This window comes from Pristiophorus japonicus, chromosome 20, assembly GCF_044704955.1.
Source record: "Pristiophorus japonicus isolate sPriJap1 chromosome 20, sPriJap1.hap1, whole genome shotgun sequence".
Lineage (NCBI taxonomy): Eukaryota > Metazoa > Chordata > Chondrichthyes > Pristiophoridae > Pristiophorus > Pristiophorus japonicus.
This window is the reverse complement of record NC_091996.1, coordinates 48,180,336-48,207,400: the sequence shown is the minus strand read 5'-3', so window position 1 is coordinate 48,207,400 and position 27,065 is coordinate 48,180,336.

The window sequence follows — 27,065 nt, the reverse complement described above, 5'->3', positions numbered from 1 at the left end:
AATTGCTATACGGGTGCAGCGCAGCAAGATGCTTGTTGCTTAACCATGAAGGGATGCGACCTTGCCTCAGGTCCTCCAGATTACTGCGGCCCTCGCCCAGCAACCATGCTCCATACAACACATTCCATGCAGCCTGCTCCGAGGTGTTCCTGTCCTCCCGTATTAAATCATTAACAGTTTTAGCATGCCTCTCCAGCTCCGCAATGACCTCCTTTAAATGAACGGACATTGCCTGGTCCTCATGAAGCTCTGTATTCTCTTCCCCTAGAATCTTACGCAGTTGGTTCTTTAACCCAGTGATCTGCATCTGGAGTTGTACATCATCCATACTATTAACAATACCCGTTCCTGTACTGAACACTGTGGCTACATTGTTCCAAGTCCCTCTTCTCTGCCTCCCGGACCCCACACTACTCCCAACATTCAGATCAAAAACTGTTCTTATCTCCATTTCCATCGTCCAGTTCATAAAATTCCTGAAACATCACTTTTAACAGAGCTTCATAAAGCTTCTCCGTCTTCTTCGGCAACACATAGTCAGGTTCAGGATCACGGATACCACGGAGTAGTGCACGTTCTGAAACAAAACTTTGTCAGTAGGGATTAACAGCGACCCCTGATGGTGGTGGGACACCTATCTACAGTCGTCTGTACCATCGGGGCTCTGGGCGGGGGCTTCCTGGTGTATGAGATGAGCTCTGTGGTGTTGATAGTGTTTGGGGGATTTGGGATCACACAGACACTGGGACTCAAACCCACACAGACAAACAATGAACACTGGGCCTCAAACCCACACAGACCAGACATTGGGCCTCAAACCCACACAGACGCTGGGCCTCAAACCCATGCAGACAAGACATACAAGATATGACATGGATCCCTTATTTCTCCTTCCACCACTTTTTCCAACACAATCTCGTCCTTTTGGCTTGATTCGCTCCTATTAAGACAAAAAATGAAAGAAGGTTCTTTTGCTCTGTGGGGCCTCCCCCTCACAGGTCCTTCTTCAGTTATTCACATATTTTTCATCTTTAAATCAATTTAGCTAAGTCAAATTTTAATTTCACAAAACCCTTTGTCCAGCCTTTTTGATCTAGATTACTGGAGTTCACACAGCACTGTTCCATCCAGGTCATGTTCAGCTACTCCTTGAGGTCATTTCCACCTTAAAGGACCTCCTCCTGCTTAAAAGAAAAAAAGAACATCCATTGTGGCTTTTCTGTCAGCCCAAAGGGTTAATTCATCAAGCTGATTTTCCCTTACTGTTACTGAGGAAAAACATCTACTCAATTTTCTTTAAATAATTATTTGACTCTTGACACGGTGTTGCTTTCTGCTTGTACAGAGTGTTACCTTTTTTTTAACCGCATTTTATCAGTTCGACAAACACACATACTAATACATGGTACCAAGCACACCAATAGCTTACACATTACAATGGTTCTCTCTTTCATGCATAATAGCAGCACACAGCCTTTTCTCCACTGGTCCACAGATTCTGGAATTGGTCGGAACTTTTTTAAAATTTTAAAGTACCAAATATATGTGATTGCCTCATGTCTGCAACTAGAGATTTTTCACATAATTTAAACCAACCAAAAATTCACCATGGCCATCTGGTTTTCCAGGTTAATGAATCTCAATAATTCCAAATTAATTCAAACCAATTTCAAACTAACCAGTGCCAGTTGAAAAAAACTACACAGACACACACACACTTAAAGACAAGTTACAAACCATCCACATGCTTTTAACTTTACCATTCACACTAAAACATCAGAGGTTTTTAGTCCAGCATTCCTCCACCCATGCCCATAATCTGCTGTAATGCGGCCACTAAAATTTGTACTGCGTCGTCGACTGCCTTCCTGTGGCTCTGTTTTGCTTCAGCACCCTCGGAACCTGGCTACCTTCCTTTCAGGAGCCGACAATCCCTGCTCGAGTGTCCCAAATTCCCACAGTTATAACACTCTTGGTATTGACCCGCATTACTTCCCTCTTGTCTCCATTCTTTCTTTTGCCTAACCTCTCCTTTAACTTCGTGCACCTTCCCTTTTAGTTTGTCATCCTCACCCCTACCATCATTAAAAGAGAGTTAACTGTCAGATCTCACACTCTTCTCTGGTCTGCGGATCCCTGGAATCGAACCACCCCTCTGCTTTGGCCTTGAGCCTGGGCAGGCTGTTCGCCACCAGGGTCTTCAGCCAATGAGCCCTAGGCTCCCCCTGCAGCTGCGTCTGGTCGGGCACCCCCCGCAAAGGCACTCCGGTAGACGGGCCATAGCCTGTCCACAAAAGCCTCCGGTGCCTCCCCAGCTAACTACAGTGTCCTTTTCACTCGGGAGAAGGGACTTCCATTATTGAGGCCCATAGCCTCTAGGATGTCATCCTTTATCCCCTCTAATGTACCCTGCCCCATCTTGCTACCCACTGAGAGCGACTGGTACAACCTACGATCCAGGGAAAACAAAAGTATTGATCCCCCCCAGCTCCTGCTCCACATCCATAAAATGGACAGATGGGTCACCTTTGCTGGTCAGTTTGGTCAGGTTAGAGACCATTGCCTACAGCTGGGAGGTCATATACGGGACCATGAAGTCACTCTGCAGTGGTCCTTGCTCTTGGCCACCTATGGGCACACCATATTTCCACTGCCGGACAGGGCACATGGGTCCTGGTCCCGGCACTTCGGGCGGTGGTCGAGCATCCTCCTCTGCCTCACAGTCCTCCCTATCTTTCCCCTGCTCTTCCTCATCTACCCGGGCCATTCCCAGAGCTACCAAGCAGACCATCCCTTTGGCCTTGGATAGAGCATCGGTTAAATTCCGGATCTGCTCATGGCAAGGACCATGATTACCTGTATCAAACCCTCCAGTGCTGGTGACTCTATATGCCACCTGAATATCCTTCAACTGTTCTTCAGCGCCTTTACCTCACTCGACAAGCGAGCGTTTTCCTCCCTAACTGCCCTCTCGTTCCTCTTTGCCTCAGTTACCTGGCATTGCAGGAACTCCTTATGGTTACGGAAAGTTTCCTCCTGACTTATTCTTCCCCTCTTCTCATCCCTTAGCTGCGTGCATAATCTGTCCCCTACTACAGCCCTTGCGTCTGATTGTGCCTCGGACTCCCTGAGATCTGCCTCTAACTTACCAAACTGCTCATCTAGCAGTTGGACTTGGCTTTGTAGACAGACAAACTATATCGCCTTTTCAATGCTGCGCCTATGCTCCTTGCCCTCCGTCCATTCTGCCGCTGCGTCCGCTGGACGCTCAGCATGCAACAAACCTAGCACCCACTTCTTGGTGATGTTAACCTTCTTAAATACATAGTTATATATGCCAACTAGTATTTACTCTGTACAGCCACCAGAGGGCTCATCCGCTGGAGTCCCAAGGGATCCCATAAGGAAGCTTCACAGGTTGGAGAGGCACTCTGGAGACCTGCAATAAAAGACTACGGTCACACTTTACTTTGAGCTCACAGTGTTCAGTCTGACTCTTTCTCCATACACTACAATGAGATACAGAGAGCGAACCCAAAGGTGCAGCGAACAGTGGGCATTCTGGAGAAATTCTCAGAGGGAGATGATTGGGAAACTTTTATGGAGCGACTCGACCAATACTTCGTGGCCAACGAGCTAGATGGGGAAGAGAGCGTTGCCAAATGAAGGGCGATCCTCCTCGCCATCTGTGGGGTACCAACATATGGCCTCATGAAGAATCTGCTCACTCCAGCGAAACCCACGGAAAAATCATATGACGATTTGTGCACACTGTCCGAGAGCATTTGAACCCGAAGGAAAGCATTCTGATGGCGAGGTACTGGCTCTACACCTACAAAAGGTCTGAAGGCCAGGAAGTGGCGAGTTATGTCGCCGAGTTAAGACGCCTTGCAGGATATTGCGCATTTGGAGCACATGCTTAGAGACTTTTTCGTACTTGGCATTGGCCACGAAACCATACTTCGCAAACTTTTGACTGTAGAGACCCCAACCTTGAGTAAGGCCATAGCGATAGCCCAGGCGTTCATTGCCACCAGTGATAATACGAAGCAAATTTCTCAGCACACAACCGCTGCTACAAGTACTGTGAACAAAATGATGTTGTTTTCGAATCATAACATACAGGGCAGGTCACATATACCTGCAGTTACATGTCCACAGATGTCTCAGAGTCCACCATCAAGGGTGATGAATGCAAGGCCATTAACACCTTGTTGGCGCTGTGGGGGTGATCATCGTTTCCATTCATACCGATTCAAAGATTATGTTTGCAAGGGCTGTGGAACAATGGGAGACCTCCAAAGAGTGTGCAGGCAAATTGCAAAGCCTGTTAATCCTGCAAACCACCATGTTGCAGAATAGGACAGATCCATAGAGGATCACGACAAATCAGAGCCTCAGATCAAGGAGGCAGAGGTACATGGAGTGCACACATTCACCATGAATTATCCGCCGATAATGCTGAATGTTGAACGAAATGGATTCCCGGTGTCAATGGAGCTGGACACAGGCTGAGCCAGTCCATCATGGGCAAAACGACTTTCGAAAGGTTGTGGTGCAACAAGGCCTCAAGGCCAATCTTAATTCCAGTTTGCACGAAACTAAGAACTTACACGAAAGAACTTATTCCTGTAATCGGCAGTGCTACCGTAAAGGTCTCCTACAATGGAGCGGTACACAAGCTACCACTCTGGGTGGTACCGGGCAATGGTCCCACGCTGCTCGGCAGGAGCTGGCTGGGAAAGATACGCTGGAACTGGGACGACGTCCGAGCGCCATGGCCCGCTGACGACACATAGAAACTTAGAAAATAGGTGCAGGAGTAAGCCATTCGGCCCTTCGAGCCTGTACCGCCATTCAATAAGATCATGGCTGATCATTCCCTCAGTACCCCTTTCCTGCTTTCTCTCCGTACCCCTTTTCTGCTTTCTCTCCATACTCCTTGATCTGCTTAGCCATAAAGGCCATATCTAACTCCCTCTTGAATATATCCAATGAACTGGCATCAACAACATTCTGCGGCAGGGAATTCCACAGGTTAACAACTCTCTGAGTGAAGAAGTTTCTCCTCATCTAAGTCCTAAATGGCCTACCCCTTATCCTAAGACTATGTCCCCTAGTTCTGGACTTTCCCAACATCGGGAACATTCTTCCCGCAACTAACCTGTCCAGTCCCATCAGAATCTTATACGTTTCTATGAGATCCCCTCTCATCCTTCTAAACTCAAATGAATAAAGGCCCAGTTGATCCAGTCTCTCCTCATATGACAGTCCAGCCATTCCTGGAATCAGTTTGGTGAACTTTCGCTGCACTCCCTCAATAGCAAGAATGTCCTTCCTCAGATTAGGAGACCAAAACTGTACACAATATTCCAGGTGAGGCCTCACTAAGGCACTGTACAACTGCAGTAAGACCTCCCTGCTCCTATACTCAAATCCCGTAGCTACGATGGCCAACATACAATTTGCCGCCTTCACCGCCTGCTATACCTGCATGCCCACTTTTAGTGACAGATGAACCATGACACCCAGGTCTCGTTGCACCTCCCCTTTTCCTAATCTGCCGCCATCCAGATAATATTCTGCCTTCTTGTTTTTGCCTCCAAAATGGATAACCTCACATTTATCCACATTATACTGCATCTGCCATGCAGTTGCCCACTCACCTAACCTGTCCAAGTCACCCTGCAGCCTCTTAGAATCCTCCTCACAGCTCACACCGCCACCCAGTTTAATGTCATCTGAAAACTTGGAGATATTACACTCAATTCCTTCATCTAAATCATTAATGTATTTTGGAAAGAGCTGGGATCCCAGCACTGAGCCCTGCGGCACCCCACAAGTCACTGCCTGCCATTCTGAAAAGGACCCGTTTTCCCGACTCTCTGCTTCCTGTCTGCCAACCAGTTCTCTATCCATGTCAGAACATTACCCCCAATACCATGCGCTTTAATTTTGCACACCAATCTCTTGTGCGGGACCTTGTCAAAAGCCTTTTGAAAGTCCAAATACACCACATCCACTGGTTCTCCCTTGTCCAATCTGCTAGTTACATCCTCATAAAATTCCAGAAGATTTGTCAAGCATGATTTCCCTTTCATAAATCCATGCTGACTTGGTCCGATCCTGTCACTGCTTTACAAATGTGTTGCTATTTCATCCTTAATGATTGAATCCAACATTTTCCCCACTACTGATGTCAGGCTAACCAGTCTATAATTACCCGTTTTCTCTCTCCCTCCTTTTTTAAAAAAGTGGTGTTATATTAGCTACACTCCAGTCCATAGGAACTGATCCAGAGTCAATAGACTGTTGGAAAATGATCACCACTATTTCTAGGGCTACTTCCTTAAGTACTCTGGGATGCAGACTATCAGGCCCCGGGGATTTATCAGCCTTCAATCCCATCAATTTCCCGAACACAATTTCCCGCCTAATAAGGATATCCTTCAGTACCTTCTTCTCACTAGATCTACTGTCCCCTAGTACAATCGGAAGGTTATTTGTGTCTTCCTTTGTGAAGACAGAACCAAAGTATTTGTTCAATTGGTCGACCATTTCTTTATTTCCCATTATAAATTCACCTGACTGCAAGGGACCTACGTTTGTCTTCACTAATCTTTTTCTCTTCACATATCTATAGAAGCTTTTGCAGTCAGTTTTTATGTTCCCTGCAAGCTTCCTCTCGTACTCTATTTCCCCCCTCTTAATTAAGTTCTTAGTCTTCCTCTGTTGAATTCTAAATTTCTCCCAGTCCTCAGGTTTGTTGCTTTTTCTAGCCAATTTATATGCCTCTTCCTTGGCTTTAACACTATCCTTAATTTCCCTTGTTAGCCATGGTTAAGCCACTTTCCCCGTTTTATTTTTACTCCAGGCAGGGATGTACAATTGCTGAAGTTCATCCATGTGATCTTTAAATGTTTGCCATTGCTTATCCACCGTCAACCCTTTAAGTATCCTTTGCCAGTCTATTCTAGCCAATTCACGCCTCATACCTTTCCTTAAGTTCAGGACCCTAGTTTCCGAACTGGCTGTGTCACTCTTCATCTTAAGAAAGAATTCTACCATATTATGATCACTCTTCCCCAAGGGGCCTCGCATAACAAGATTGCTAATTAGTCCCTTCTCATTACACATCACCCAGTCTAGGATGGCCAGCTCTCTCATTGGTTCCTCAACATATTGGTCTCGAAAACCATCCCTAATACACTCCAGGAAATCCTCCTCCACCGCATTGCCACCAGTTTGGTTCGCCCAATCAATATGTAGATTAAAGTCGCCCATGATAACTGCTGTACCTTTATTGAACACATGCCATATTTCTTGTTTGATGCTGTCCCCAACCTCACTACTACGGTTTGGTGGTCTGTACACAACATACCCTTGGATGTTGAGTTCCCAGCCTTGGTCACCCGAGAGCCATGTCTCCGTGATGCCAATTACATCATACCTGTTAACTGCTATCTGCGCAGTTAATTCGTCCATCTTATACCGAATACTCTTCGCATTGAGGTACAGAGCCTTCAGGCTTGTCTTTCGAACACACTTTGCCCCTTTAGAATGTTGCTGTAATGTGGCCCTTTTTGTTTTTTGCCTTGGGTTTCTCTGCCCTCCACTTTTAATATTCTCCTTTCTATCTTTTGCTTCTGACTCCATTTTATTTCCCTCTGTCTCCCTGCATAGGTTCCTATCCCCCTGCCATATTAGTTTAACTCCTCCTCAACAGCACTAGCAAACACTCCCCCTAGGACATTGCTTCCAGTCCTGCCCAGGTGCAGACTGTCTGGTTTGTACTGGTCCCACCTCCCCCAGAACCGGTTCCAATGCTCCAGGAATTTGAATCTCTCCCTTCTGCACCACTGCTCAAGCTACGTATTCATCTGAGCTCTCCTGCGTGTGCCCAGGTCTTAAACAAATTCCCATCGCTGTTCGAACCAGGCATCGGGAAATTCCAAGGAGCAAAAGTGCAGATCCACCTAATTTTGGGGGCGCGACTCACCCATCACAAGGCGAGAGCAGTACCGTACATGATGAGAGAAAGTGTAGAGATCGAGCTCGACCAACTGCAAAGCGAGATCATAATTTCCCCGATCAAGTTCAATGAATGGTCCAGTCCTATCCTCCCAGTCCTCAAGGGAGACGGCACCGTCAGAATCTTTGGCGATTAAAAGTAACTATCAATCGTTTCTCCCTGCTGGACCAATACCCACTACCAAAGGCCAACGACCTCTTTGCAATGCTGGCAGGAGGAAAGATGTTCATGAAGCTGGATCTGACTTCAGTCTACATGACGCAGAAACTGGAGGAATCATCGAAGGGCCTCACTTGCATCAACATGCACAAAGGTCTTTTTGTTTATAACAGATGCCTGTTTGGAAGCTGATCGGCGGCGGCGGCGATATTCCAGAGAAACATGGAAAGTTTACTGAAGTCGGTCCCGCACACCGTGATCTTCCAGGACGACATCTTGGTCACAGGTCGGAACACAGTCGAGCGTCTGCTCGACCTAAGAACCTGAAGGAGGCTCAGATTAAAATGCTCGAAGTGCGTTTTCCTGGCTCCTGAAGTGGAGTTCCTGGGAAGGAGGATTGAGGCGGATGGCATCAGGCCCACCAACGTGAAGGCGGAGGCAATCGAGAACGCACCGAGGCCACAGAACGTGACGGAGCTGCGGTCGTTTGTGGGACTCCTGAACTACTTTGGTAACTTCTTACCGGGTCTCAGCACAGTGTTAGAACCACTGCATGTCTTACTACGGAAAGGGGATGAATGGGTTTGGGCAGAAGCCAAGAAAATGCCTTTTATGCTCAAACAAATTGCTTGTGTTGTATGATCCATGTAAGTGTTTGGTACTAGCATGTGATGCATCGTCATATGGTGTTGGGTGTGTATTGCAACAAGCTAATGATTTTGGGAAACTGCAACCGGTTGCTTATGCATCCAGGAGTCTGTCTAAACTGAGAGAGCCTGCAGCATGATTGAAAAAGAAGCATTAGCGTGTGTCTTTGGGATAAAGAAAATGCATCAAAACCTGTTTCGGCTAAAATTCGAATTGGAAACTGATCATGAGCCACTTATATCCCTGTTCTCCGAGAGTAAAGGGATAAATACCAATGCATCGGCCCGCATCCAGTGATGGGCGCTCATGTTGTCTGCATATAATTATGCCATCCGCCACAGGCCAGGCACAGAAAACTGCGCCGATGCGCTCAGTAGGCTGCCATTGCCCACCACGAGGGTTGAAATGGCGCAGCCCGCAGATCGAGCCATGGTTATGGAAACATTTGAGAGTGAGCAATCACCTGTCACTGCCCAACAGATCAAAACCTGGACAAGCCAGGACCCCTTATTATCTCTAGTCAAAAGTTGTGTGCGTCATGGGAGCTGGTCCAGTGTCCCAGTGGAAATGCAGGAAGAGATAAAGCCGTTCCAGCAGCGCAAAGATGAAATGTCTATACAGGCAGACTGCCTTCTGTGGGGCAATCGAGTTGTTGTCCCCAAGAAGGGCAGAGAGACCTTCATCAATGACATCCACAGTACCCACCCAGGCATCGTAATGATGAAAGCGATAGACAGATCCCACATGTGGTGGCCCGGTATCGACGCGGACTGAGAGTCCTGTGTTCACAGATGTAATATATGCTTGCAGTTAAGCAATGCACCCAGGGAGGCGCTGCTAAGTTTATGGTCTTGGCCCTCCAAACCGTGGTCTAGGGTACTCATCGTCTATGCAGGCCCTTTCTTGTAGTTGTACACGCGTACTCCAAGTGGATTGAATGTGAGATAATGTCAGCTAGCATGTCCGCTGCCACTACTGAAAGCCTGTAGGCCATGTTTGCCACACATGGCCTACCCGATGTCCTGGTGAGCGACAACGGGATATGTTTTACCAGTGCTGATTTTAAAGATCAAACATGTCACATCTGCCCCGTTTAAACCAGCATCCAATGGTCTGGCAGAGAGAGCAGTGCAAACCATCAAGCAAGGCTTGAAGAGGGTAACTGAAGGCTCACTGCAGACTCGCCTATCCCGAGTCCTGCTTAGTTACCGCACGAGACCCCACTCCCTCACTGGGATCCCACCTGCTGAACTGCTCATGAAAAGGGCACTTAAGACAAGCCTCTCATTAGTTCACTCTGATCTACATGAACAGGTAGAGAGCAGGCGGCTTCAACAAAGTGCATGCCATGATAGCGCAAATGTGTCACGCGAGATTGAAATCAATGATCCTGTATTTGTATTAAATTATGGACAAGGTCCCAAATAGCTTCCCAGCACTGTCGTGGCCAAAGAGGGGAGCAGGATGTTTCGGGTCAAACTTTCAAAAGGACTCATTCACCGGAAACACTTGGACCAAATCAAACTCAGATTCACGGACAATCCTGAGCAACTCACCTTGGACCCCACCTTTTTTGATCCCCCAGCATACACACCAGTGACAACCGGCACCAGGGTTGACCACGAAGCAGAACCCGTGAGGCCTATAAGAGGCCAACGTCGAGTCGGGAGGCCCAGCAGGGAGTCGGGAGGCAGAGCGGCAGTTCATGAGGCCTACAGGAGCGGGTGCAGGACATTCTGAAAAGGGAGGGTGAACAACCAGTTGTCGTGGTGCATTTGGGTACCAATGATATAGGTAAATAACGGGATGAGGTCCTACAAGACGAGTTTAGGGAGCTAGGAGCTAAATTTAAAAAGTAGGACCTCAAAAGTAGTAATCTCAGGATTGCTAGCAGTGCCACGTGCTAGTCAGAGTAAGAATCGCAGGATAGCTCAGATGAATACGTGGCTTGAGGAGTGGTGCAGAAGGGAGGGATTCAAATTCCTGGGACATTGGAACCGGTTCTGGGGGAGGTGGGACCAGTACAAACTGGACGGTCTGCACCTGGGCAGGACCAGAACCAATGTCCCAGGGGGAGTGTTTGCTGGTGCTGTTGGGGAGGAGTTAAACTAATATGGCAGGGGGATGGGAACCTATGCAGGGAGACATAGGGAAGTAGAATGGGGACAGAAGCAAAAGATAGAAAGAAGAAAAGTAAAAGTAGGGGGCAGAGAAACCGAAGGCAAAAAGCAAAAAGGGCCACATTACAGCAAAATTCTAAAGGGGCAAAGTGTGTTAGAAAGACAAGCCTGAAGGCTCTGTGCCTCAATGCGAGGAGTATTCGGAATAAGGTGGACGAATTAACTGCACAGATAGCAGTTAACGGGTATGATGTAATTGGCATCACGGAGACATGGCTCCAGGGTGACCAAGGCTGGGAACTCAACATCCAGGGGTATTCAACATTTAGGAAGTATAGACAGAGGAAAAGGAGGCGGCGTGTCATTGCTGGTTAAAGAGGAAATTAATGCAATAGTAAGAAAGGACATTAGCTTGGATGATGTGGAATCGGTATGGGTGGAGCTATGGAATACCAAGGGGCAGAAAACGCTAGTGGGAGTTGTGTACAGACCACCAAACCGTAGTAGTGACTTTGGGGACAGCATCAAACAAGAAATTAGGGATGCATGCAATAAAGGTACAGCAGTTATCATGGGCGACTTTAATCTACGTATTGAATGGGCTAACCAAACTGGTAACAATGCGGTGGAGGAGGATTTCCTGGAGTGTATTAGGGATGGTTTTCTAGACCAATATGTCAAGGAACCAACTAGGGAGCTGGCCATCCTAGACTGGGTGATGTGTAATGAGAAGGGACTAATTAATAATCTTGTTGTGCGAGGCCCCTTGGGGAAGAGTGACCATAACATTATAGAATTTTTTATTAAGATGGAGAGTGACACAGTTAATTCAGAAACTAGGGTCCTGAACTTAAGGAAAGGTAACTTCAATGGTTTGAGGCGTGAATTGGTTAGAATAGACTGGCAAATGATACTTAAAGGGTTGACAGTGGATCGGCAATGGCAAACATTTAAAGATCACATGGATGAACTTCAGCAATTGTACATCCCTGTCTGGAGTAAAAATAAAATGGGAAAGGTGGCTCAACCGTGGCTAACAAGGGAAATTAAGTATAGTGTTAAATCCAAGGAAGAGGCATATAAATTGGCCAGAAAAAGCAACAAACCTGAGGACTGGGAGAAATTTAGAATTCAGCAGAGGAGGAAAATGGAGGGGGAATTAAGAGGGGGAACATGGAGTACGAGAAGAGGCTTTACCGGGAACATAAAAACTGACTGCAAAAGCTTCTATAGATATGTGAAGAGAAAAAGATTCGTGAAGACAAACGTAGGTCCCTTGCAGTCAGATTCAGGTGAAATTATAATGGGGAACAAAGAAATGGCAGACCAATTGAACAAATACTTTGGTTCTGTCTTCACAAAGGAAGACACAAATAACCTTTCGGAAGTACTAGGGGACCGAGGGTCTAGTGAGAAGGAGGAACTGAAGGATATCCTTATTAGGCAGGAAATTGTGTTAGAGAAATTGATGGGATTGAAGGCCAATAAGTCCCCGGGGCCTGATAGTCTGCATCCATAGTACTTAAGGAAGTGGCCCAAGAAATAGTGGATGCATTGGTGATCATTTTCCAACAGTCTATCGCTCTGGATCAGTTCCTATGGACTGGAGGGTAGCTGTAACACCATGTTTTAAAAAAGGGAGGGAGAGAGAAAACGTGTAATTATAGAGCGGTTAGCCTGACATCAGTAGTGGGAAAAATGTTGAAATCAATTATTAAGGGTGAAATAGCAGCGCATTTGGAAAGCAGTGACAGAATTGGTCCAAGTCAGCATGGATTTAGGAAGGGGAAATCATGCTTGACAAATCTTCTGGAATTTTTTGAGGATGTAACTAGTAGAGTGAACTAGGGAGAACCAGTGGATGTGGTGTATTTGGACTTTCAAAAGGCTTTTGACAAGGTCCCACACAAGAGATTGGTGTGCGAAGTCAAAGCACATGGTATTGGGGGTAATACACTGACGTGGATAGAGAACTGGTTGGCAGACAGGAAGCAGAGAGTCGGGATAAATGGGTCCTTTTCAGAATGGCAGGCAGTGACTAGTGGAGTGCCGCAGGGCTCAGTGCTGGGACCCCTTTACAATTTCCATCAATGATTTAGATGAAGGAATTGAGTGTAATATCTCCAAGTTTGCAGATGACACTAAACTGGGTGGGTGTGGCTGTGAGGGGGACGCTAAGAGGCTGCAGGATGACTTGGACAGGTTCGGTAAGTAGGCAAATGCATGGCAGATGCAGTATAATGTGGATAAATGTGAGGTTATCCACTTTGGGGGCAAAAAGGCGAAAACAGAATATTATCTGAATGGTGGCAGATTAGGAAAAGGGGAGGTGCAACGAGACCTGGGTGTCATGGTTCATCAGTCATTGAAAGTTGGCATACAGGTACAGCAGGCGGTGAAGAAGGCAAATGGTATGTTGGCCTTCATAGCTAGGGGATTTGAGTATAGGAGCAGGGAGGTCTTACTGCAGATGTACAGGGCCTTTGTGAGGCTTCACCTGGAATATTGTGTTCAGTTTTGGTCTCCTAACTTAAGGAAGGACGTTCTTGCTATTGAGGGAGTGCAGCGAAGGTTCACCAGACTGATTCTCGGGATGGCAGGACTGACATTTGAGGAGAGACTGGATCAACTGGGCCTTTAAAGATTGGAGTTTAGAAGGATGAGAGAGGATCTCATAGAAACATATAAGATTCTGACGGGACGGGACAGGTTAGATGCGGGTGGAATTTCCCGATGTTGCGGAAGTCCAGAACTAGGGGACACAGTCTTAGGATAAGGGGTAGGCTATTTAGGACTGAGATGAGGAGAAACTTCTTCACTCAGAGAGTTGTTAACCTGTGGAATTCCCTGCCGCAGAGAGTTGTTGATGCCAGTTCATTGGATATATTCAAGAGGGAGTTAGATACGGCTAAAGGGATCAAGTGGTATGGAGAGAAAGCAGGAAAGGGGTACTGAGGGAATGATCAGCCATGATCTTTTTGAATGGTGGTGCAGGCTCAAAGGGCCGAATGGCCTACTCTTGCACCTATTTTCTATGTTTCTATGTTTCCAACATCCATCGCAGCCCAGCAGGGCCCAACACCCAAGGCAGCTCAGCAAGGCCAGTTGCACAGCAGCTCAGCGACAGCCCAACAAATGATTCAACAACACCAGCTTTCAAACCGAGACGGTCAACCAGGGCAAGAAGGGCCCCAGATCGACTCACATTGTAAATAGTTATAGTATTGATTTGGGGGGGTGTGAGGGGAGGGGGGGCGGGTGGCGGTGGGAGTGTTGTTATATATGTAAACTAGTATTTATTCTGTACAGCCACCAGAGGGCTCATCCCCTGGAATCCGAAGGGATCCCATAATTCCTTGGTAGCACAGGAATTTAAGGAAGCTTCACAGGTTGGAGAGGCACTCTGGAGACCTGCAATAAAATACTAATTTCACACTTTACTTTGAGCTCACAGTGTTCAGTCTGACTCTTTCTCCAGACACTACACTTATGAAGAAATCCCTTCCTCTATTTGGGATTTTTCACCAGAAGCGCTGTCCATGACTGATTTACACTCTTTTAACCCAGGTCCCTTCGTGGTCGCCATGCGATGTAAGCAGTTTTGATCCTAGCCCAATTGCTAGACGGATGGTTCGAATCGCCCCCGCCTTATGAAAATTCTATACCCGGGCATTATTATTCAGAGTGTAAATGGAATAAGTCACGGACAGGAAAGCTTCAGTGAAAAATCGTACTTATATTTATTTGGTCTAACATACACTGGCTAAAACATGCACTACCAAACAAAATCACTGTCTGTGTGGAGAATACGATCCAGGTTAAAAGAACATACAGTACATCACGGAGGACCAGTGACATGCAGTAATTTCCTTGTTGCTATGCTGGAGTCTATCTCTCCCCTACCAGCGAATTACCCAGTCGCATGAAACTCCGTCCCCAGAATAGCCTGAAAAAGCTTCACTTTCAAGAAAACTCTGAGCCCTTTATACCCCACACAGCTCGCCTGGCGCTCTGTTTCCAGGCTTGGGACACTCGTGACCACCATGCTCATCAATTGGTCTCGATCGCTCAGCTGGTCCTTCTTGTCACGTCGGTCTTTTGGAGCGACAAAGAGAGGGGGAGCGTTCGAACGCTGGAGAATGCTCCAGAATGCTAGAGAATGGTGGAAAAGAGTCTATCTTTAAAGGAGTCCTGTTGCCCTAATCTCTCTCACCAATCTTTGATGGGCCATCAGACCAATGTGTATTGGACTGATTGCCCTGAGTCTGGGACATCTCTCGGCTTTTGTGTCAGGAAGAACTGGCCCCTCTTGGTCTGGCCAGGCTAGTGGGTCCATTGTTCTGCTTCTCTTCTGAGATGGAGGTGAGAAGTACCTTTGCATATTAGAGTGGTTTTCCAATAGTTTACGCATGCCTCAGATATCTGAGCCCCTTTCCCTTTGCGAGGGCGAACCCGTACATCCTGGATGACTGACAGTTCGTTGTCACAACCAACTGCCATGCGGTCTCTCTGCACAGGGTGATCCCATCACAGGGAAAAAGTACCCTCAGAAAAATCCCGTAAAGTCCACAAAATATTCTCGACTGAGTACATTCTTTAAACAGAGACTTTGTGATCTCTTCACTATAGTCCTGCGATCCTTAGGAAATTGAGAGGTGGGGAGGGTCCTAGTTTCAGTAAGTCTAGTGATGTTTCAATGGCAACCAGGGTCTCACTTGCCTTTGTGAGTCAGAGAGGAATTTCTCAGAGCTCGTCCAGAAATTGGCTGCGCTTTTTTTTCCTGATTTTTTTGCCTCCCCCAGGAGTGATGTAAGAGAAATTTGGCATTAGGGGTACCAGTGGGACAAGGGTTAAAGTGCTGGTTTCTGCACCGACCCATAAGGAGGTAAAAGGCCTCTCTTCGGCCTTGTACCAAGGCTCCAGAAGTTATCAATTCAATAATATTCCGACAGGATACGATGTGAGAGCCGAAACAGACATTGATAAGACCTTGCGAAGAGGCTCGAGGCGGACTCACAGGCACCAAAGAAATGTATAACAAATTCCAACCTAATGATACCATTCTGGGAACAGTCTAAGATAGTCACGAGATCATGGCCTGTCAGTCAGAGCTCATGACCTGTCAATCCGGAGTAGTACTGATAAGGTCGTCCAGTTAGAGAAGTAGCACTGATAAGGTAATCCAATTAGAGATCTAGGGAGGTCTTGTCCGGGAACAGAGGGGTTTTGAAATGTATAAGAGTTGTATGATTGTGCTGTTCGGGGAGCATCTCCACTCTCAGGCAACTGTGATAAGAGGTGTTCCCGGACGTTCTTAATAAAGATCGTTATACTTTGCCATCCATCTCTGTCTGCTAACTTCGAGAATTGCTACGTGGGCTGGGGCGCGCGTCGACCCTCTATATCAGTGGGCCCGCTCGTGGGTAAAGAAGCCTTCCCATCTCCCCCTTGCAAGTTAGAATTGCTGGTGATTGGAGTGTCGGGCATGTTCATGGCACTGTGGCTGGCTCTGCTGCACAGGAGGGCAGGAAAAAGATTGGGAGCGCGATAGTGATAGGGGATTCGATGGTGAGGGGAATAGATAGGCGTTTCTGCGGCCGCAACCGAGATTCCAGGATGGTATGTTGCCTCCCTGGTGCAAGGGTCAAGGATGTCTCGGAGCGGGTGCAGGACATTCTGAAATGGGAGGGAGAACAGGTTCTGGGGGAGGTGGGATCAGTACAAACCGGACGGTCTGCACCTGGCCAGGACCGGAACCAATGTCCTAGGGGCAGTGTTTGCTAGTGCTGTTGGGGAGGAGTTAAACTAATATTGCAGGGGGATGGGAACCTATGCAGGGAGACAGAGGGAGACAAAAATGAGGCAAAGGCAAAAGACAGAAAGGTGATGAGAAAAAGTGGAGGACAGAGAAACCCAAGGCAAAGAACAAAAAGGGCCACTGTACAGCAAAATTCTAAAAGGACAAAGGGTGTTAAAAAAGCAAGCCTGAAGGCTTTGTGTCTTAATGCAAGGAGTATCCGCAATAAGGTGGATGAATTAAGTGTGCAAATAGATGTTAACAAATATGATGTGATTGGGATTACGGAGACGTGGCTCCAGGATGATCAGGGCTGGGAACTCAACATCCAGGGATATTCAACATTCAGGAAGGATAGAATAAAAGGAAAAGGAGGTGGGGTAGCATTGCTGGTTAAAGAGGAGATTAATGCAATAGTTAGGAAAGACATTAGCTTGGATGATGTGGAATCTATATGGGTAGAGCTGCAGAACACTAAAGGGCAAAAAACGTTAGTGGGAGTTGTGTACAGACCTCCAAACAGTAGTAGTGATGTTGGGGAGGGCATCAAACAGGAAATTAGGAGTGCATGCAATAAAGGTGCAGCAGTTATAATGGGTGATTTTAATATGCACATAGATTGGGCTAGCCAAACTGGAAGCAATACGGTGGAGGAGGATTTCCTGGAGTGCATAAGGGATGGTTTTCTAGACCAATATGTCGAGGAACCAACTAGGGGGGAGGCCATCCTAGACTGGGTGTTGTGTAATGAGAGAGGATTAATTAGCAATCTCGTTGTGCGAGGCCCCTTGGGGAAGAGTGACCATAATATGGTGGAATTCTGCATTAGGATGGAGAATGAAACAGTTAATTCAGAGACCATGGTCCAGAACTTAAAGAAGGATAACTTTGAAGGTATGAGGCGTGAATTGGCTAAGATAGATTGGCGAATGATACTTAAAGGGTTGACTGTGGATGGGCAATGGCAGACATTTAGAGACTGCATGGATGAATTACAACAATTGTACATTCCTGTCTGGCGTAAAAATAAAAAGGGGAAGGTGGCTCAACCGTGGCTATCTAGGGAAATCAGGGATAGTATTAAAGCCAAGGAAGTGGCATACAAATTGGCCAGAAATAGCAGCGAACCTGGGGACTGGGAGAAATTTAGAACTCAGCAGAGGAGGACAAAGGGTTTGATTAGGGCAGGGAAAATGGAGTACGAGAAGAAGCTTGCAGGGAACATTAAGGCGGATTGCAAAAGTTTCTATAGATATGTAAAGAGAAAAAGGTTAGTAAAGACAAATGTAGGTCCCCTGCAGTCAGAATCAGGGGAAGTCATAACGGGGAACAAAGAAATGGCAGACCAATTGAACAAGTACTTTGGTTCGGTATTCACTAAGGAGGACACAAACAACCTTCCGGATATAAAAGGGGTCAGAGGGTCTAGTAAGGAGGAGGAACTGAGGGAAATCTTTATTAGTCGGGAAATTGTGTTGGGGAAATTGATGGGATTGAAGGCCGATAAATCCCCAGGGCCTGATGGACTGCATCCCAGAGTACTTAAGGAGGTGGCCTTGGAAATAGCGGATGCATTGACAGTCATTTTCCAGCATTCCATTGACTCTGGATCAGTTCCTATCGAGTGGAGGGTAGCCAATGTAACCCCACTTTTTAAAAAAGGAGGGAGAGAGAAAGCAGGGAATTATAGACCGGTCAGCCTGACCTCAGTAGTGGGTAAAATGATGGAATCAATTATTAAGGATGTCATAGCAGCGCATTTGGAAAATGGTGACATGATAGGTCCAAGTCAGCATGGATTTGTGAAAGGGAGATCATGCTTGACAAATCTTCTGGAATTTTTTGAGGATGTTTCCAGTAAAGTGGACAAAGGAGAACCAGTTGATGTGGTATATTTGGACTTTCAGAAGGCTTTCGACAAGGTCCCGCAGAGGAGATTAATGTGCAAAGTTAAAGCACATGGGATTTGGGGTAGTGTGCTGACATGGATTGAGAACTGGTTGTCAGACATGAAGCAAAGAGTAGGAGTAAATGGGTACTTTTCAGAATGGCAGGCAGTGACTAGTGGGGTACCGCAAGGTTCTGTGCTGGGGCCGCAGCTGTTTACATTGTACGTTAATGATTTAGACGAGGGGATTAAATGTAGTATCTCCAAATTTGCGGATGACACTAAGTTGGGTGGCAGTGTGAGCTGCGAGGAGGATGCTATGAGGCTGCAGAGTGACTTGGATAGGTTAGGTGAGTGGGCAAATGCGTGGCAGATGAAGTATAATGTGGATAAATGTGAGGTTATCCACTTTGGTGGTAAAAACAGAGAGACAGACTATTATCTGAATGGTGACAGATTAGGAAGGGGGAAGGTGCAGTGAGACCTGGGTGTCATGGTACATCAGTCATTGAAGGTTGGCATGCAGGTACAGCAGGCGGTTAAGAAAGCAAATGGCATGTTGGCCTTCATAGCGAGGGGATTTGAGTACAGGGGCAGGGAGGTGTTGCTACAGTTGTATAGGGCCTTGGTGAGGCCACACCTGGAGTATTGCATACAGTTTTGGTCTCCTAACTTGAGGAAGGATGTTCCTGCTATTGAGGGAGTGCGGCGAAGATTCACCAGACTGATTCCCGGGATGGTGGGACTGACCTATCAAGAAAGACTGGATCAACTGGGCTTGTATTCACTGGAGTTCAGAAGAGTGAGACGGGACCTCATAGAAACGTTTAAAATTCTGACGGGTTTGGACAGGTTGGATGCAGGAAGAATGTTCCCAATGTTGGGTAAGTCCAGAACCAGGGGTCACAGTCTAAGGATAAGGGGTAAGCCATTTAGGACCGAGATGAAGAGAAACTTCTTCACCCAGAGAGTGGTGAACCTGTGGAATTCTCTACCACAGAAAGTAGTTGAGGCCAATTCACTAAATATATTCAAAAGGGAGTTAGATGAAGTCCTTACTACTCGGGGGATCAAGGGGTATGGCGAGAAAGCAGGAAGGGGGTACTGAAGTTTCATGTTCAGTCATGAACTCATTGAATGGCGGTGCAGGCTAGAAGGGCTGAATGGCCTGCTCCTGCACCTATTTTCTATGTTTCTATGTTTCTATGTGGTTATACTGTCCAATGGACAGGCTAACCAATAATGGGCCTGATGCTCTTTTGTCACCGTTCTTTTTGTGTGCTCATAGCTTCGAATTAATTGGGATGTTGATATTCAACCTTGTTTTCCTGATTCTGCAGGATAATTTATAGCTCTGCTGCGTCTCCGCTAAACACTAAACAGTTTACCTGACAATCGAGAGTAACTACAAGATTTAATTTGAAATCTTAGCTGCAAAAGTTATTACGATTTCTTATTAGCAATTTTCATGGGACGATGCATCTAATAATGAACTCTCTGGGGCATGAGGAGAAGAAATTTATCAATACTGTCAGTAGTGGTGAAAAATAAAAAGCTATACATTACTTTTTGAGAGGAATAAGTGCAAAGTTGCTCCAAAACATGAAATCTAAAGTATAAGAGAGACAGTGGGAGAGCTGAAATAAAAACAGAAAATGCTGGAAATACTCAGCAGATCAGGCAGTATCTGTAAAGAGAGAAACAGAGTTAACGTTTCAGGTCAATGTCTGTTTGTCAGAGCTGGAAAAAGTTTGAGATGTAACAGATGTTAAGCAAGTGCAGGAATAGGGAAAGGGTTATGTCGATGGGCGGGCGGGAGGTGGGGGGTGGGGGCGCCGGAAAGAACAAAAAGGAAGGTCTGTGATAGGATGGAAGGCAGGAGTGATTAGATAACAAAAGGTATGATGGTACAAAGCAAAAGGAGATGGTCATGGGACAAGTAAAGAAACAAAAGATGAGTCCAGAAGCGGTGTAATTGGGAATGTCAGAATCATCAACAGCTGCCATGTGAAAAAATATGGCCAGAGGTTTTGGTCTTAAATTGTAGAACTCAACGTTGAGTCCAGAAGGCTGTAAAGTGCCTAATCGAAAGATGAGGTGCTATTCCTCGAGCTTACGTTGAGCTTTGTTGGAACAATGTAAGAGGCTGAGGACAGAGTGGTCAGAGTGGATGTGGAGCAGAGAATTAAAGTGACAGGCTGGATGGTACAGTACTGTCCTGTCACCTGAAGGTTGGCTTTGAAGTCAGCCATGACTGAGCAGATTAATGGTCTCTGACGAACGTAAGGCCCCAAACCAAATGACTCCGGACAGCTCATATTTGATGTGGATCCACAGCACAAAATTACCCAGAGTTTTGCAGTGAATGAGCAATATTAATCAAAAAGGCCAATAAGGAGATTGATTTGTGACTAACAAATATCATGTCGGGTGCTGTTTTGAAGTTGTAGAAAAGGCATGTTGTTCGAGCAGAAAGAGGTTTGCTTTACATCTGGCCTCTGGTATAACAAACCTGGAAGTGCTTCATGCTGAGACAATTCATTGGTTGGAGTTTCTGTCTGTGGCTCGTTAAACAGCGTTTGTTTTGTGCATTCTTTTCCTATTATTGAGAATGTAATTGAAGGGATATTTGCTTTTTCATTCTGTTTCATTCTGGAAAAAGGTAAAATGTTGATGTGTTCACAGTTTCTCCATTACCATGGTGGTTTGTAATATTCTTCTCTGCCTTTCTGACTAAAAAGACATGAAGAAACATGTGCAATATTTTATTTTTATCATGCTCAATTTTGCAATCACCCACCAAGACGTCAGAATATCCTTTCTCATTCATACATTTAACTTTGCGCTGACACTCCTTTGGCTAAACCTCAATTTCCACATTCAAATGGGCTTTAATTGCTTTTCACAATTTCTGGCTGAAGATACATCAAAAATTAATACCAGTTACAAGCTGAATGTCATTATGGTTTAGGCAACGCAATCACCACGTTATCTACTTCCAATCGTTCTGTCACATCAGTTGTTAACAAACAAGAACATTTCAAAATCTGTCAGAACTGAAATTTTGTATTATCTGTATCTCAGTCTGCTCAAGTAGTGTCCATACAAAAAAAGACCTGTGACTAAGCCACGAGTGGCGACTGCTGGGAGTGACAACACCTTGAAGAAGTGCAGTCCAGACCATGCCACCAATGTGCAGGGGACGGACTGCACAGTGGGGAACAGTAAAATGTATAAATGCAGTCGTTATAGGAGATTCCATAGTTAGGGAGACAGCCAGGCGTTTCTCTAACCGACATCATGAGTTATGCATGGTATGTTGCCTCCCTGGTGCCAGGTGAAGGACAATATGGAGAGGGTGCAGAATATTCTGCAGGGGGAAGGGAGTGAGACAGAAGTTGTGGTACTCATCAGTACCAATGACATAGAAAGGGCAGGTACTGAGGTCATACAGTCAGACTTTCAGGAGTTTGGGAGGAAGTTTAAAAAGTAGGACCTCAAAGGTAGTAATCTCTGGATTACTTCCAGTGCCATGCACCAGCGAGAGTAAAAATAGGAAGATAGGGAGGATTGAGACTTGGTGCGTGAGGGAGGGCTTCAGATTCTTGAGGCATTGGGACCAGTTCTAGGGCAGGAGCAACCTATTCAAAAGGAGGGATTACACATCGACAGGACTGGGACCAATGTCCTCATGTGGAGGTTCACTACTGTGGTTTGGGAGGGTTTAAACTAAATTGGCAGAGAGGTGGGCACCAGCATATAGAAGTAGAAAAAGGAATAAGGTGTCTACAAGAGTGAGAGAGTTGGCTAGTACTAGAGAAGGAAGTAGTTCTATATTAGATAGGAACAGACAAAGAAGGGCTACGAGGAATACAAAGACAGGTTTAGAATGCATGTATATAAACACAAAAAATGTGGTGAATAAGGTAGGTGAACTACAGGCACAGTTAGCCATGTGGAAATATGATGTACAGTGCAAAGTCCAAAATCCAGAGTTCCAGAATCCAGAATGTTCCAGAATCCGGACACCGGGCCAATCCATGGCGGCATTATCTGGAAAACGGAAAATGTTCTGAAATCCTGACTCCCCCGCCTCGGCCCGACCTCTCTCAGCCTTGTTCCAACCTCTCTCAGCCTTGTTCCGACCTCCAGCCGCCGGACTTCCCTCGGCTCGACCTCGGCCTGACCTCCGGCCGCCCAACTTCTCCTGGCCTTGACCCGACTTCTGGCCGCCTGACCTCCTCTGGCCTCGGCCCAACCTCTGGATGCCTGACCTCCCATTACCCGACCTCCCCCGGCCTCGGCCCAACCTCTGGACGCCTGACCTCCGGCTACCCGACCTCCCCTGGCCTCAGCCTGACCATACCCCCAACTTCCGACAGCCCGACTGCCCCACCCCTCCGGCCTGACGACCCTCAGATCTCCGGCGACCCGACCAACCCCCCCGACCTACCTTCCTTGGCCCAGGCAAAGGCGTTCCAAAATACCTGGAATTCGGAACGGCCTCAGTCCCGAGGTTTCCGGATTTCGGACGTCATACCTGTAGTGGCAATAATGGGAACATGCCTTAAAAATGATGAAGACTGGGCGTTTAATATTCCTGGATACAAGATATTCAGAAAAGATAGGGAAGGAAAAAAAGGAGGTGGGTGGCAGTACTGTTGAAAAGAGAGGATGTCCTTGAGGGGGCAAGGACAGAATCCATTTGGTTATAGTTGAGAAGCAAAAAAGGTATGATCACGCTATTTGGGGTATTCTGTATGCTTCCAAATAACGAGAGAGATAGAGGAGCAAATCTCCAGGGAAATCAGAGATGTGAAAGAACTATAGGGCCCAAAATTGATGTACTCACTGCCCACTGCCGCCGACATTCCTCCTCGGGTTCCGCCCAGTGTCAGTTTCGATCTGGTCTGGAGTGGGTGGGAGAGTAGAGCGGCCGGGAACCGCCCGCTGACGTCAGCGGATGGCCGAGTGTCGTAAGTAGATTCCCACCCGCCTAGATGCTAGATTGGTGCGGGCGGGAGTCGGCGTCAGAACGGGGGTGGACCCGCTACGAGGAGGCTGGTCTGTCCCGACGATAGTTATGAAGAGCTGAAAAAAAGTTGAGTAAACATTTTTTTTTTCTTTACTGGGACTTATCTGTATGGGGTCCCTGAAGGTGTTCCGATGTTTCTTTTTGATGCTTTTTCTTTGCAGGTCTTCGACCCTCCGTGGGTCCGACTCCATCCTTGGCGTCACTTGGGTGGCAAGCGCCTTTGCCGCCGAGATTGGGAGCTCCCGCCGGCTGCCACCCAGATTAGCAGCGTAACACCTTAATTTGCCACCCGCCACCCTTTGAAGGACATTTTTGATGAAAACCCCACCCAAAGTACTGTCAGGTACCTCCGGGGCCATCGGCAGTCCTTTGGGCGGCACTTGGTGGGCGGGGGCCTACATCAAGCTTGGGCCCATAGAGTGGTGATATTGTGGAACTTTAATTACCCAAATATCACTTAGGGTAATATTAGAGTAAAGGGAAAGGATGGGGAGGATTTTCTGAAATGTGTTCAGGAGAAATTCCTTGAGCAGTATGTTCTTGGCCCAACTAGGAAGGAAACATTGCTGGATCTGGTGCTGGGGAATGAGGTGGGCCAAGTGGACCAAGTGTCTGTGGGAATACACTTGGGTAAGAGTGATCATCGTATCATAAGGTTTAGATTAGTACTGGAGAAGAGCAAAACACAATCTAAAGTAGAACTTCTAAATTGGAAGAGAGCTAACTTCAATGGGATGAGAAGGGATCTAGCCAGGGTAAAATGGAACCAAAAATTGACAGGAAAAACTGTAACAGAACAATGGGTGATCTTTAGGCAGGTAACTACAGGCCTGTTAGTTTAACATCTGTAGTGGGGAAAATGCTTGAAGCTATCATTAAGGAAGTAATAGCGGGACATCTAGATAGGAATAGTGCAATCAAGCAGACGCAACATGGATTCATGAAGGGGAAATCATATTTAACTAATTTACTGGAATTCTTTGAGGATATAACGAGCATGGTGGATAGAGGTGCACCGATGGATGTGGTGTATTTAGATTTCCAAAAGGCATTCGATAAGGTGCCACACAAAAGGTTACTGCAGAAGATAAAGGTACGCAGAGTCAGAGGAAATGTATTAGCATGGATCGAGAATTGGCTGGCTGGCAGAAAGCAGAGAGTCGGGATAAATGGGTCCTTTTCGGGTTGGAAATCGGTGGTTAGTGGTGTGCAACAGGGATCGGTGCTGGGACCACAACTGTTTACAATATACATAGATGACCTGGAAGAGTGTAGTATAACAAAATTTGTAATGACACAAAGATTAGTGGGAAAGCGGGTTGTGTAGAGGACACGGAGAGGCTGCAAAGAGATTTAGATAGGTTAAGCGAATGGGCTAAGGTTTGGCAGATGGAATACAATGTCGGAAAATGTGAGGTCATCCATCTTGGAAAAAAAAACAGTAAAAGGGAATATTATTTGAATGGGGAGAAATTACAACATGCTGCGGTGCAGAGGGACCTGGGGTCCTTGAGCATGAATCCCAAAAAGTTAGTTTGCAGGTGCAACAGGTAATCAGGAAAGCGAATGGAATGTAGGCCTTCTTTGCGAGAGGGATGGAGTATAAAAGCAGGGAGATCCTGCTGCAACTGTACAGGGTATTGGTGAGGCCGCACCTGGAGTACTGTGTGCAGTTTTGGTCACCTTACTTAAGGAAGGATATACTTGCTTTGGAGGGGGTACAGAGACGATTCAGTAGGCTGATACTGGAGATGAGGGGGTTACCTTATGATGACAGATTGAGTAGACTGGGTCTTTACTCGTTGGAGTTCAGAAGGATGAGGGGTGAACTTATAGAAACATTTAAAATAATGAAAGGGATAGACAAGATAGAGGCAGAGAGGTTGTTTCCACTGGTCGGGGAGACAAGAACTAGGGGGCACATAGTTCAAAATATGGGGGAGCTAATTTAAAACCGAGTTGAGAAGGAATTTCTTCTCCCAGAGGGTTGTGAATCTGTGGAATTCTCTGCCCAAGGAAGCAGTTGAGGCTAGCTCATTGAATGTCTTCAAATCACAGATAGATAGATTTTTAACCAATAAGGGAATTAAGGGTTATGGGGAGCGGGCAGGTAAGTGGAGCTGAGTCCACGGCCAGATCAGCCATGATCTTGTTGAATGGCGGAGCAGGCTTGAGGGGCTAGATGGCCTACTCCTATTCCTAATTCTTATGTTCTTATGTTCTTAAGGAGGAGATGTTCCAGGTACAGGCGAGATACTTTCCAGCAACAGGGAAAAGTAGGGGAATCAACGCCAGAGCTCCTTGGATGACGAGGGAGATAGAGAATATGATGAAACAAAAAAAGAGGGTGTATGATACATGTCAGGTGAATTGTTCAAGTAAGAAAGAGGCCAAATACAATAAGTTGAGAGGGGAAGTAAAGAGGAAAATAAGACTGGCAAAGAGAGAATTTTAGAATAGAATGGCAGTTAATATAAAAGGGAACCCAAAAATCTTCAACCGGCATGTAAATAGTAAGCAGCTAGTAAGAGGCGGGGTGGGGCCTATTGGGGACATAGAAGGTAATAAATGCTTAGAGGCTCTGGGCAAGGCTAGAATACTTAGTGAGTACTTTGTATCAGTGTTACTAAGGACAAATAGCGGTAGAAGCGGAGATGGTAGAGGTAATGGAAGGGGTGAAAATTGATCGGCAGGTTGTACTTGAAAGGCTGGATATGCTTAGAGTGGATAAACATCCAGGTCTGGATGGCTTGCATCCCAGGTTGCTAAGGGAAGTGGGGGTGGAGATAGTGGAAGGCCTTGTTATAATCTAATCGTCCCTAGATGCGGGGGAGGTGCCAAAGGATTGGAAAGTGGCAAATGTGTCACCCTTTTGCAAGAAAGGGTGTAAGGACAATCCTAGTAACTGCAGGTCAGTCAGTTTAACTAAGTGGTGTGTAAGGTTTTAGAAACAATAATCAGGAGAAAAAGTTAACAGGCACTTGGAGCGGTTTAAGTTTATTAAGGAGAACCAGCACGGATTTATAAAAGGCAGATCGCATTTGACTAATCTAATTGAATTTTTTGATGAAGTAACAGAAGGTTGATGAAGGGAATGCAGTGGATGTTGTCTATGTGGATTTTGAGAAAGCATTTAACAAAGTTCTACATAAAAGGCTGGTTAACAAAATTGAGACTCATGGAATAGGAGGGTCAGTATCAGCTTGGATAAGAAATTGACTAAAGGACATAAAACAGCGAGTCGTGGTAAATGGTTGTTTTTCAGAATGGAGGATGGTTGTGGTGTTCCCCAAGGGTCAGTGCTCGGACCACTGCTTTTTTTGAGATATATATATGTAAATGACTTGGATATTGGAATACAGAGTAAAATTTCAAAATTTGCTGAT